Genomic DNA, 12,764 nt, shown 5'->3' on the forward strand with positions numbered 1-12,764 from the left:
AAAAAAAATAGAGGCCTAAGATGACACAAAACTAAAGTAAAACAAGCACCCAGTGCTGTACAGAAAACTAAATTCTGGACCAAACGAGTTCAAACCAAAGACCAGAGGTGACCTTAGATACCCACGAAGGGTTATCTGTTCCTTTGCCACTAGTACAAGAAAGAGATGGAAAAATCAAACAACAAAATGTAGGAGAAAGACCGACACTATAAGTACAAAAACCGAAAAGAGAAGAATCAAACAACAAAATGTAGGAGAAAGACCGACACTAATTACAAAAACCGAAAAGAGAAGAATCAAACAACAAAATGTAGGAGAAAGACCGACACTATAATTACAAAAACCGAAAAGAGAAGAATCAAACAACAAAATGTAGGAGAAAGACCGACACTAATTACAAAAACCGAAAAGAGAAGAATCAAACAACAAAATGTAGGAGAAAGACCGACACTATAATTACAAAAACCGAAAAGAGAAGAATCAAACATCAAAATGTAGGAGAAAGACCGACACTAATTACAAAAACCGAAAAGGAGACTAAAATAACAATCAACAATTATAACTCTACTTTAAAAAATCTGAAGATTGAGCAACATATATATATAAATCCAACCAAAAACTAAGATGATATCAGGTGCCCCAAGAGGGTAATCATAACATATGGGGCACCCATCATCTTGTTGATTGCTAAAGGTAAATTCAAAAGATGAAATCTATGAAACTTGACAATATGAACAGTCCACTATATCTACAAACGGTACAATGGAAAATAATTGGCATTTTCCTCACTTAGAAAATTTCGGTGCTATGTTTACAATGGAGAAAAAGACAGATTTGTATAGAAGTATTGTCTTGTTTGGTCAAAGTCGAAAACCAGCATATTGTAATGTGATTTCTAGTAAGAAAGTATGAATCATTAGTGTAATCAACTTGCACACTTTTCAACCTAGATCACTAAGACTTCACAATAGTAGTAGTAATAATAGTTCTTGTTGTTAATCTATCTGCTAATTTCATTCGCTTTGCGGATTTTCCTATATACCCCAAACAAAAGAGTTTTTTAAGCAAAGTTACAAAAGACGATGTCAATTTTATGTTATCAACTTCCACGAATAACTTGAAACGTCACGTTATGATTTCTCATGTATTACATTTTACACTTGCTATTGTGGAATTGTTCGTCGAATGTTTTGGGATTTTTTCAGGCGTCGATTTTTTTCATTTCTTCAAAAATAAAACAAAAAAAAACATACTAACAATTTGTGTTTTTATGCCGATCTCTGGAACTTCACACAAAGTCTGAAAACTTCTTTTTACCTTTAAATGTTACCAATATATTAATGTTTATTAACGACTTTTCCCAATTGATTATGAAACGTTCTGTGCAACCCCATCATTTGAGTCTTCGATCGATTTTTATTAGGTCATCTGCTAAAAAATAGATTAATGCCTCGTTCACACTGGCATTTAATTCGAATTCAATTCGAATCGAATTCGCTTATCGTGTTCACACACTATTCTTTTTTAATTCGAATTGATTCGAATTGGCTAATTGGCTAATTTGAATTATCCAATTCGCATTAGAAATACGCTTTTGTGAATACAAATTAAAAGTTAACGTCGTTTGGACAGAAAAGAGAATTTGACGCGCATTGTAATTCGAATTAGAATTGACGTTAGGACGTTCAACGTTTCGAATGCGAATTAAACTAATTCGAATTAGTTAATGCGAATCGAATTCGAATTACGTGTGAACTCAGCATGACATAAATACCGAATGGAAAATTCAAAATAGAAAGTCCTTTATTAAATTGCAACATCAAAAGCTCAAACACATCAAACGAACGGAAACAACTGTCATATTCATACTTAGTTAACAGGCATTTGTCAAAAAGGGTTACTATACGTAAGGGAATTTTCAGACGAATTGGACGGCCTTATTTAGAGTTATTGTCCAAGAATTATATTTTTATGGTATTTCTCAGTTTCTGGTTGTTATCTTGAAAACCATTATAGGAAGAGAGAAAAAAAATAAACAGCAAAATAAGGTCTGCCAAAATGTGTTAGAGTTGAATTCGTCGGTTAGACCCTTGTGTGAGTTATTGCCCTAAAAACTATTCTTAGCGAAAGTTGAAGGTTTTTCTATTACACTATGATAGATAGACTGAATTTTCAAACAGCAAGTATATTCTGCAAGGATAGACATAAAATTAAGTCCAACATAAGGCAGCAACCATTTGATTTTCTGGGGGGGGCTATGGTTTTTTTTGGAAAAAAAAGTTTGTTTCCAGTTTTTGATGAAAAAAATAATTTGTTTTGGACCCTGAGAAAAAAAAATTGTTTGTTTCACCCTCAGCTGCCACTATATGTAATGCTAAAATTGAAAGAAAAAACTTGTTTTCGGTTTGTCGCTAAAAAAATAGATTGTTCTTAGCCGAAGGCGAAAAAAAAAGTTTGCACAGAAAAAAAAAACCATAGCCCCCCCAGAAAATCAAATGGTTGCTGCCTAACTAAAATTGTCGATCCCTTATAAGAGTTATCATAGTTATAGCCATTAATTGAAAGACTAAAAAATACTATGTTATATGACCCATTGGTCGGCCTTTAGCTGTTTTCTTCTCTTTGGTCGGGTAGTTGTCTCTTTGACACATTCCTCATTTCCATCCTCAATTTTATCCTCTGTTTATAAGAACGCAATGAAAATGTAATATTGTTATGTTGGAATAGTAGAAGACACCGTCATATGTCCTTCCAATGTTAAGAAAGACACGATAAATTTAAACCGCCAATGTCACAATTATACTAATTAATGTCTTACGTATATATCAGATATATCACGATTGATATATACATATATAGATATACATTGTATGGTATAGATTGTTATTTTTTTATATTTTAGATCTAACCATTGATTTTATTTTTGTTATTGCGTATTGTCATATTACCTGAGATCGCTACAGGTAAGTGTATTTTTAGTATATGTACGTTTACCTTTTGTCCAGTTCGCAATGACCTACAAGAATGTATATCAACTTACGATTTATTTATTTTTTTCATTCTCAAATAATCAGAAAATGGTTAATGATCTTTTCTGTCTGGTTTATCAAGAACTTCCTTATGTAATGATCGGTTGATAATAACGAGAGATCTGGAATAACGAGAACGGGTATGTGGGGAAAAAAACAAATAATAGTGTCAATTTAGTACTGAAAATGTTTTCACAAGAAATAGGTTTTAGTTACTGCATTTTGTATTTTGGCAAATTATATATGATAAAGATGACAAAAATATCATATTAGAAAATATACTAGAACCCGAAATCAAATGGGGTTTTACTTGTAGTATAAGTCAACAATGCATATAGAAGGGACATTGAAATTTTCAAATAATTATGTTAGACCTAAAGGTGAGATGTGGTTATATTTATGATGTAATTGTCTGCTTTTTCAGGCTTTGTGGATAGCTTGGTGTATATTTGATTTGCTCTTTTCAGAAATTTGTTAATATCTATCCTATCCATCGGGCAAATAAGAGCGAGAGGTAATGTTTAAGTATCTGAAATGTCCATGCATTCAATCAGTGTTGACTTCTGAAATCTTTTTTAAGAGTTCATTCAAACCTGAATTGAATGTTCGCCGGGCTAGTACTTATATAATCAACACGACAGGGGCGTCATTAGGATAGGATCTGCTAAGTCTTCCGGAGCACATGATATCAACCCTGGTTTGTAGTGGGGTTCTTGTTGTATAGTCTTTGGATTTTTATACTGCCTCCCTTTTACATAAATTCAGTCTATTTAAACAGTTGTGTGAAATCTGAAGAGTGAAGTTTATTCAAACATGATAACGAACAAAGTAATCTTAGATTAATGGAAATCGTGATCAAATAATGCAACATCGAACTTTAACCCAACCAGGAGAAGATAGTCTAGTATACACATCCTAGATTGAGAGAGCCACAAAGTGAAGACAATCATATCATTACCACATTTCAGCTGTATGTCTCTTTTAAACATTTACAATGTCCCTTCTATGTGCATTGGTGACTCAAAGTGAAGACAATCATATCATCACCACATTTCAGCTTTATGTCTCTTTTAAACATTTACAATGTCTCTTCTATGTGCATTGGTGACTAAAAGTGAAGACAATCATATCATTACTATATTTCAGCTTTATGTCTCTTTTAAACATTTGCAATATCCCTTCTATGTGCATTGGTGACTCAAAGTGAAGACAATCATATCATTACTATATTTCAGCTTTATGTCTCTTTTAAACATTTGCAATATCCCTTCTATGTGCATTGGTGACTCTAAGTGAAGACAATCGTATCATTACCACATTTCAGCTTTATGTCTTTTTTAAACATTTGCAATGTCCCTTCTATGTGTATTGGTGACTCAAAGTGAAGACAATCATATCATTACCATATTTCAGCTGTATGTCTCTTTTTAATATTTACAATGTCCCTTCTATGTGTATTGGTGACTCTAAGTGAAGACAATCATATCATCACCACATTTCATCTTTATGTCTCTTTTAAACATTTGCAATGTCCCTTCTATGTGCATTGGTGACTCACAGTGAAGACAATCATATCATTACCACATTTCAGCTTTATGTCTCTTTTAAACATTTGCAATATCCCTTCTATGTGCATTGGTGACTCAAAGTGAAGACAATCATATCATCACTATATTTCAGCTTTATGTCTCTTTTAAAAATTTACAATGTCTCTTCTATGTGCATTGGTGACTCAATGTGAAGACAATCATATCATCACCACATTTCATCTTTATGTCTCTTTTAAACATTTACAATGTCCCTTCTATGTGCAATGGTGACTCAAAGTGAAGACAATCATGTCATCACCACATTTCAGCTTTATGTCTCTTTTAAACATTTGCAATGTCCCTTCTATGTGCATTGGTGACTCAAAGTGAAGACAATCATATCATCACCACATTTCAGCTTTTCGTCTCTTTTAAACATTTACAATGTCCCTTCTATGTGCATTGGTGACTCAAAGTGAAGACAATCATATCATCACCACATTTCAGCTTTTCGTCTCTTTTAAAGATGTGCAATGTCCCTTCTATGTGTATTGGTGACTCAAAGTGAAGACAATCATATCATCACCACATTTCAGCTTTATGTCTCTTTTAAAGATGTGCTATGTCCTTTCTATGTGCATTGGTGACTCAAAGTGAAGACAATCATATCATCACCACATTTCAGCTTTATGTCTCTTTTAAAGATGTGCTATGTCCTTTCTATGTGTATTGGTGACTCAAAGTGAAGACAATCATATCATTACTATATTTCAGCTTTATGTCTCTTTTAAAGATGTGCAATGTCCCTTCTATGTGCATTGGTGACTCAAAGTGAAGACAATCATATCATCACCACATTTCAGCTTTATGTCTCTTTTAAAGATGTGCAATGTCCCTTCTATGTGTATTGGTGACTCAAAGTGAATACAATCATATCATTACTATATTTCAGCTTTATGTCTCTTTTAAACATTTACAATATCTCTTCTATGTACATTGGTGACTCAAAGTGAAGACAATCATATCATTACCACATTTCAGCTTTATGTCTCTTTTAAACATTTACAATATCTCTTCTATGTACATTGGTGACTCAAAGTGAAGACAATCATATCATCCCCACATTTCAGCTTTATGTTTCTTTTAAACATTTACAATGTCCCTTCTATGTGCATTGTTGACTCAAAATGAAGACAATAATATCATCACCACATTTCAGGTTTATGTCTCTTTTAAACATTTACAATGTCCCTTCTATAGGCATTGGTGACTCAAAATGAAGACAACCATATCATTATCACATTTCAGCTTTATGTCTCTTGTAAACATTTACAATGTCCCTTCTATGTGCATTGGTGACTCACAGTGAAGACAAACATATCATCACCACATTTCAGCTTTATGTCTCTTTTAAACACTTGCAATCTCCCTTCTATGTGCATTGGTGACTCAAAAGTGAAGACAATCATATCATCACCACATTTCAGGTTTATGTCTCTTTTAAAGATGTCCAATGTCCCTTCTATGTGCATTGGTGACTCAAAGTGAAGACAATCATATCATCACCACATTTCAGCTTTATGTCTCTTTTAAACATTTACAATTTTCCGTCTATGTGCATTGGTGACTCAAAGTGAAGACAATCATATCATCACCACATTTCAGCTTTATGTCTCTTTTAAACATGTGCAATTTCCCTTCTATGTGAATTGGTGACTCAAAGTGAAGACAATACTATCAGCACCACATTTCAGCTTTTCGTCTCTTTTAAACATTTACAATGTCCCTTCTATGTGCATTGGTGACTCAAAGTGAAGACAATCATATCATTACCATATTTCAGCTTTATGTCTCTTTTAAACATTTGCAATGTCCCTTCTATGTGCATTGGTAACTCAAAGTGAAGACAATCATATCATCACCACATTTCAGCTTTATGTCTCTTTTAAACATTTGCAATGTCCCTTCTATGTGCATTGTTGACTCAAAGTGAATACAATCATATCATCACCACATTTCAGCTTTATGTCTCTTTTAAACATTTACAATGTCCCTTCTATGTGCATTGGTGACTCAAAGTGAAGACAATCATATCATCACCACATTTCAGCTTTATGTCTGTTTTAAACATTTACAATGTCCCTTCTATGTGCATTGGTGACTCAAAGTGAAGACAATCATAGCATCACCACATTTCAGCTTTATGTCTGTTTTAAACATTTACAATGTCCCTTCTATGTGTATTGGTGACTCAAAGTGAAGACAATCATATCATTACCACATTTCAGCTTTATGTCTCTTTTAAACATTTACAATGTCCCTTCTATGTGCATTGGTGACTCAAAGTGAAGACAATCATATCATTACCACATTTCAGCTTTATGTCTCTTTTAAAGATGTGCAATGTCCCTTCTATGTGCATTGGTGACTCAAAGTGAAGACAATCATATCATTACCACATTTCAGCTTTATGTTTCTTTTAAACAGTTGTAATGTCCCTTCTATGTGCATTGGTGACTCAATATTACAAATAAAACCCCATTTGATGTCGCCTTCTAGTAAGATTTCTATTGTGATTTTTTTGTCATCTTAATTGGTCACCTGTCTACTCAAAGATTCTTATTATTTTGTAAAATAAAATATATGAAAATAAATAATTTGACATTTTTACCTATTATGTCTGTTTGTTATGTTCACACATTTGTGTCGCTATAACGTAATTTCATGCAACTGCCATACAAGTGAGATGTTTAGCTAGTTTTAAAACCATGTTTAATTCACCATTTTCTACAAAAGAAAATGCCCGTACCAAGTCAGGAATATGGTATTTGTATCAATTCGTTTGATGTGTTTAAGCTTTTTATTTTGCCATTCGATTACGTTTTCTCTTCGAATTTACGAATGTAAAATATGTAATTTTATTTTATAAACACAGGGTTGAAAAATCAAAAATCTTAAATTATCTATAAGCTCTTAAAGTTATTTAGAATCCACAGAATTATGGTTAATACCACTACGCAAGTAAACAGTGTTTCTGAAGACCCTCTTTCACTGCGTACAGATGTTCAAATCTGGTAAACTTTAAACAGAAGAACGGACCGGAAAACATTAAGCACCACCTAGCATGGGGAGGGCACAACGATATGTTGAGAGTATTAAATAAGAACACTGAAAAATATAAATTTAATTTATGGACTTTTTTAAATTATTTTTACTTTTTAAATAAGAGACAGAAGATACCAAGGTGACTTCCTAGGTGACCTCCAAGATGACCTCCAAGATGACCTCCAAGATCATAAGTTGTTACCAAGGTGACCTCCAAGATCATAAGTTGTTACCAAGGTGACCTCCAAGGTGACCTCCAAGATCATAAGTTGAAGAAAATATAAGAGCTCCGTGACAATAAAACAAAATAAAAACAACTCCTAAAGAAACTTAAGTTCTAACACCCTCGGTCATGGTTCACCTAACATGAATTTGACTATTCGGTTTAGATCCCTATTTGGCATATGGCGCATAACGTTTCTATGCATCTATACATCCCCACGTTGTAAATGTTTTTACGTATAAACAAGCATACATGTAAATAAATTACAAAAGACTCAGGATCTAGAGGGATAACATTTGAGTGTGGGAGATAAAAAGATAATTTATGATGGATTTAATTGATACATACCATAACTTTGACTTCATATATACATTTCTTGGTTTCAATATCAAATATATTTGAAATTAAAGTTATCAATTTCAATATGAGTAGAATTAACAGGCCCTTATTTTTTCTTAATTCACTTATATTAATTGTTTAATACTAAAAATCCTGAATGTCTTCTTCATAAAACACATATACGATATTCCCGGGCTTGTGTTTCCTATCATGATTTCCTTGATAAAGGATTGCTGCTCATAAGGAAGCTATAAGGTAGCAATAAACAGTTAGGAAAAAATATTAAAATTTTCCCTTTTAATTTTACCATCCCCTTTTCATTGTTTTCTTGCAATTTTAAGCTTACTGTTTGTGTCATATATGTGCATATGTGTGTAATCAGAATAACCAGTATATAAAATGGTAAAATATAATTTATTTTAGGTGTATCCATGGCAACAATCTGCATTTATTTGTTATAAAATATTGCAAAAAGGGGGGGGGGAGATGTTACATGTTTCCCCAAATATTGACCAAAAGTAGAATTTTAATTGCTTAAAGTCATAAACTGTTTGCATATATCTTTAATAAATTCAATGAAAATTATATGTCTTTCATCTCATTTTGTAAAATTGCGTCAAAAACTTCGTGTCAAAAAAAACCTGTTTATAAACATTACATTAATTTCTACCGGTCTAGCTATGAAAATACGGAGAGTCAAACAGAAAACAGCACATAAAACATGTAATTCTATTATATTGTTCTTATAAACCATCTTCGAAGGCTAAATTAGTACTCAGCTGTCTAAAAATGAATTTTAATACACAATAACTTTCATATTTGAAAAATACACCGGGGCCAAAATGCGAAACTAAACTCCTAACTGTGTATTGCTACCTTAAACCAAGAGTTCCAAATAGTGAAGTTGAAATCATCCCTTCGTAAATTTTACGGACGCCATCACAAGTTGGTTGACCGTTATGGAATAACCGTTTCACAGATGATTTCGGATATGTTCCTTTTGTCGTAACTACAATACCTTTCCCTTTTCACGAATGTGACCTACCGAATTAGACTATTAACCGGATTTGTAATAACATAAGCAACACGACGGGTGCCACATGTGGAGCATGATTGACTTACTCTTCCGGAGCACCTGCGACCACCCCAAATTTTTGGTGGGGTTCGTGTTGCTTAGTCTTTAGTTTTCTATGTTGTGTCTTCTGTACTATTATTTGTCTGGTTGTCTTTTCATTATAGCCATGGCGTTGACGGTTTATTTTCAATCTATGAGTTTGGCTATCCCTCTGGTATCTTTCTTGGTAAAAATTTATTATTCATATAAAATGATTAGTTGAAGAAAAGTTTCACCCATAAAACTGCAAGATGAATATGGAAATGGTCAGAACACTACTGGAGTAACTGGTGTTATTTCTGAGTTATCAAAGTTGCGATTTATATGACGCGGAATAAGGGTCATAAACATCGAAATTAGCATAAGCTTAAATCATTTTAGCATATGCTATATTATAATTTAGCATAAGCTAAATTCATTTTAGCATAAGCTGAATTCATTTTTGCATAAGCTAAAATCAATTTAGCATATGCTGAATTGTTTAGCTTATACATAAATGTTGGCGCGGAATCAAGGTCATAAATATTAAAATTGAAGTTTATTTTAGCATATACTTAATGAATTTAGCTTATGCTAAAATGATTTTAGCTTATGCTGAAATGAATTTAGCTTATGCTAAAATGAATTCAGCTTATGCTAAAATGAATTTAGCTTATGCTAAAATCATTTTAGCATATGCTAAATTATAATATAGCATATGCTAAAATGGTTTAAGCATATGCTAAATTCCATGTTTATGACCCTAATTCCGCGTCATAGATTTGCAAAAATATGGTCCAGAGTTGCTCCCTTTCTGTGAACTGGCTGTTGTATGTATTGTAGAAAACATACTATACTGTTATTCCCTTCAGTGCTGGTGTTTTGAGGTGTGTGGAAGCTATCTTAGCATTAAAACTCCACATAAAATAGTTGGAACAGAATATGATGGAAAAGTAAAAAGAAAACTTTTTTAGTTTTTGAAGTATGATTCACTCTCTGTTTAAATCCTTTTTATCCGTGTTTTTTTTTTCATCCACTTTTCTAGTTTTATCTGTCTTATTGTAGTGTAGCTTTTTTCATCCATAATTTTCTCTTTCATCAAGCTTTCTGGTTTTCACTTTCTTTCTATGGTGTATCTTTGTGTTCATCCCTATTTTCTAGTTCATCAACTTCTCTAGTTTTGTCTTTATTATAGTAGTGAGATTGTTTATTAATCACAATTTTCTCTTTCCTTAATTTTTTTAGTTTTGTCTTTCTTTTTGTTGTGATTCTTTGTTTATTCGTCCATATTTTCCTTACATCTTGTTTTCTTTTCTTGTTTATAATTTTGGGATATAACTTTTTTTGTACATCCATATTTTCCCTTTCATCAAATTTCTAGTTTTGTCTTTATTATTGTAGTATAAGATTGTTTATTAATCAAAATTTTCTCTTTCCTTAAATTTCCAGTTTTTTCTTTCTTTCTGTGGTGTATCTTTGTTTATGCATCCATATTTTCCTTACATCTAGTTTTCTTTTCTTGGTAATAATTTGGTTTGAACATCTTTATTTTCTCTTTCATCAAGATTTCTAGTTTTGTCTTTCTTTCTGTAGTTTAACTTTGTTTGTCAATATTTTTCCTTACAGCTGTTTTGTGATTTTGTGCTGCTGTCTATGTTATAAACTAATTTCGTCTCTTTGGTTTTGTCATATGGTGAATTTTCTTTTTTTGTCTATTTTTTTTTTTAAATTCCTTACTGTATTCAGACAGTTTGGCTCTCCAAGTAGCTTTTTTGATTCTGTCAGGAAATTTGGATTTTTTAGCTATGGTAATTTTAAGTTCATCAGATTCTTTCTGATTTTGATTTCGTTGTTGATTGTTATTCGTCAATGAAAATTTTCTTTTGACATCTCTTTGGCATTTCATAGTCGTATCTTTTTTTCTGTCATTGATTTAATTCCAGCAATAGTTTTGAAAAGTTTTTTGTTTTGCTTAGAATTATTACTCTCAAACACAGCCATTCTCTTTAAATCCCTTTGTCTTCTGTTTTAATAAAAGATTTCTTTGAAAGTTCTTTCTTAATAGTTAATTGCTGTTTCGAGTTTTATCAGATTCTAAATTTCTTTATAAAAGAATGCAAATTGATCAAAACCAGCAAAAATTCTACTCTCCTTCAAATCCTGGCTTCTCTTCTTTTTTAGCTGAATGTTCTGTCTTTTGTTCTTCTTCTTGTTCTTCAATTTCCTTTTTTTTTTTGGAAGAAGTGATCCTATCTTTTGCCTTTAAATCTACAATGTACAAGTATATATGCTTCTTTCCTTTATATTCAGTTAAAAGTTTTCCTTTTCTTTCTTTCTCTACTTTTTCACTTCCTTTTAGTTCAGAATTAGTTCTGGTATGTCTATTTGTTTCTTTACTATCCTTTAAATTTATGAGTTTTACTGTCCCTCTGGTATCTTTCGTCCCTCTTTTGTACACTTTCATTCTTCTTTCCTGTTTATTTTGCTGGTTTTTTTCTGTTTCTAGTCTCTCTCTCTCTCTCTCTCTCTCTCTCTCTCTCTCTCTCTCTCTCTCTCTCTCTCTGTGTTTCCCACCTTAATGGCTCTTTTGCTCTGCAGATTTTTTTCTTTTAAACACTCCTGGTTTATTTGGATATTATCTGGGGGGAAACGAAAAATTAATAGGTCGGTCTAAAAGTTACCACATGGTATGAACAGCTGTATTTTCAGTATGTTTATTTTTACTCAGATTCACATTTCTATAATTTCATTTAATCAGATTTAGATTTAAAAAAAAAAAAAACTTAATGATGTATAATATTGATAAAAAAAAAATGACCAAAACGTTTTAAAATAAACAAAAGCAAATGTAGATTGTTTGTAAAAAAACAGTTTTAATATAAATGTAAACAAAAAGAGAAACAACTGAACACCATGTGAAAACAATCTACTTGACTTATTTGCTCTTAAAATCAATATAAGTGTTATATAAATAAATAAATAACACACACATAAGCACTGAAACAGGGAGATTGAGAAAAAAATGTAATTACTAAATATAAGTGAAGCAACTGGATAATTTTAATAGTGTAAAATTATGTAAATATTTCATATGATGAAGACAATATCTTTCAATCAGTTTAATTGAGGTCTGGAGCTGGCATTATAGTAACTGCTAGTAGTCCTTTGTTAATTTATTTATCATTATCATGTTGCTTAGGGGTTATTTGCTACCTATTCTGACTTCTTTTGAACTGAGTTTTACTGTGGGTATTGTTATGTGTTTCTTAATTCTACATTTGCTAGAGGGTTGAGATCTCGCAAAAAATGTTAAACCCCGTCGCATTTTTGCGCCTGTTCCAAGTCAGAAGCCTCTGGCATTTGTTAGTTTTGTATATTTAAAATCGTAATTTATAACAAGTCTAATAAAATGAGAAGAGCCAAAATATAAAAGATGAAAACAACAA

Source organism: Mytilus galloprovincialis, chromosome 6 (genome assembly GCF_965363235.1).
Source record: "Mytilus galloprovincialis chromosome 6, xbMytGall1.hap1.1, whole genome shotgun sequence".
NCBI classification, from domain to species: Eukaryota; Metazoa; Mollusca; class Bivalvia; order Mytilida; family Mytilidae; genus Mytilus; species Mytilus galloprovincialis.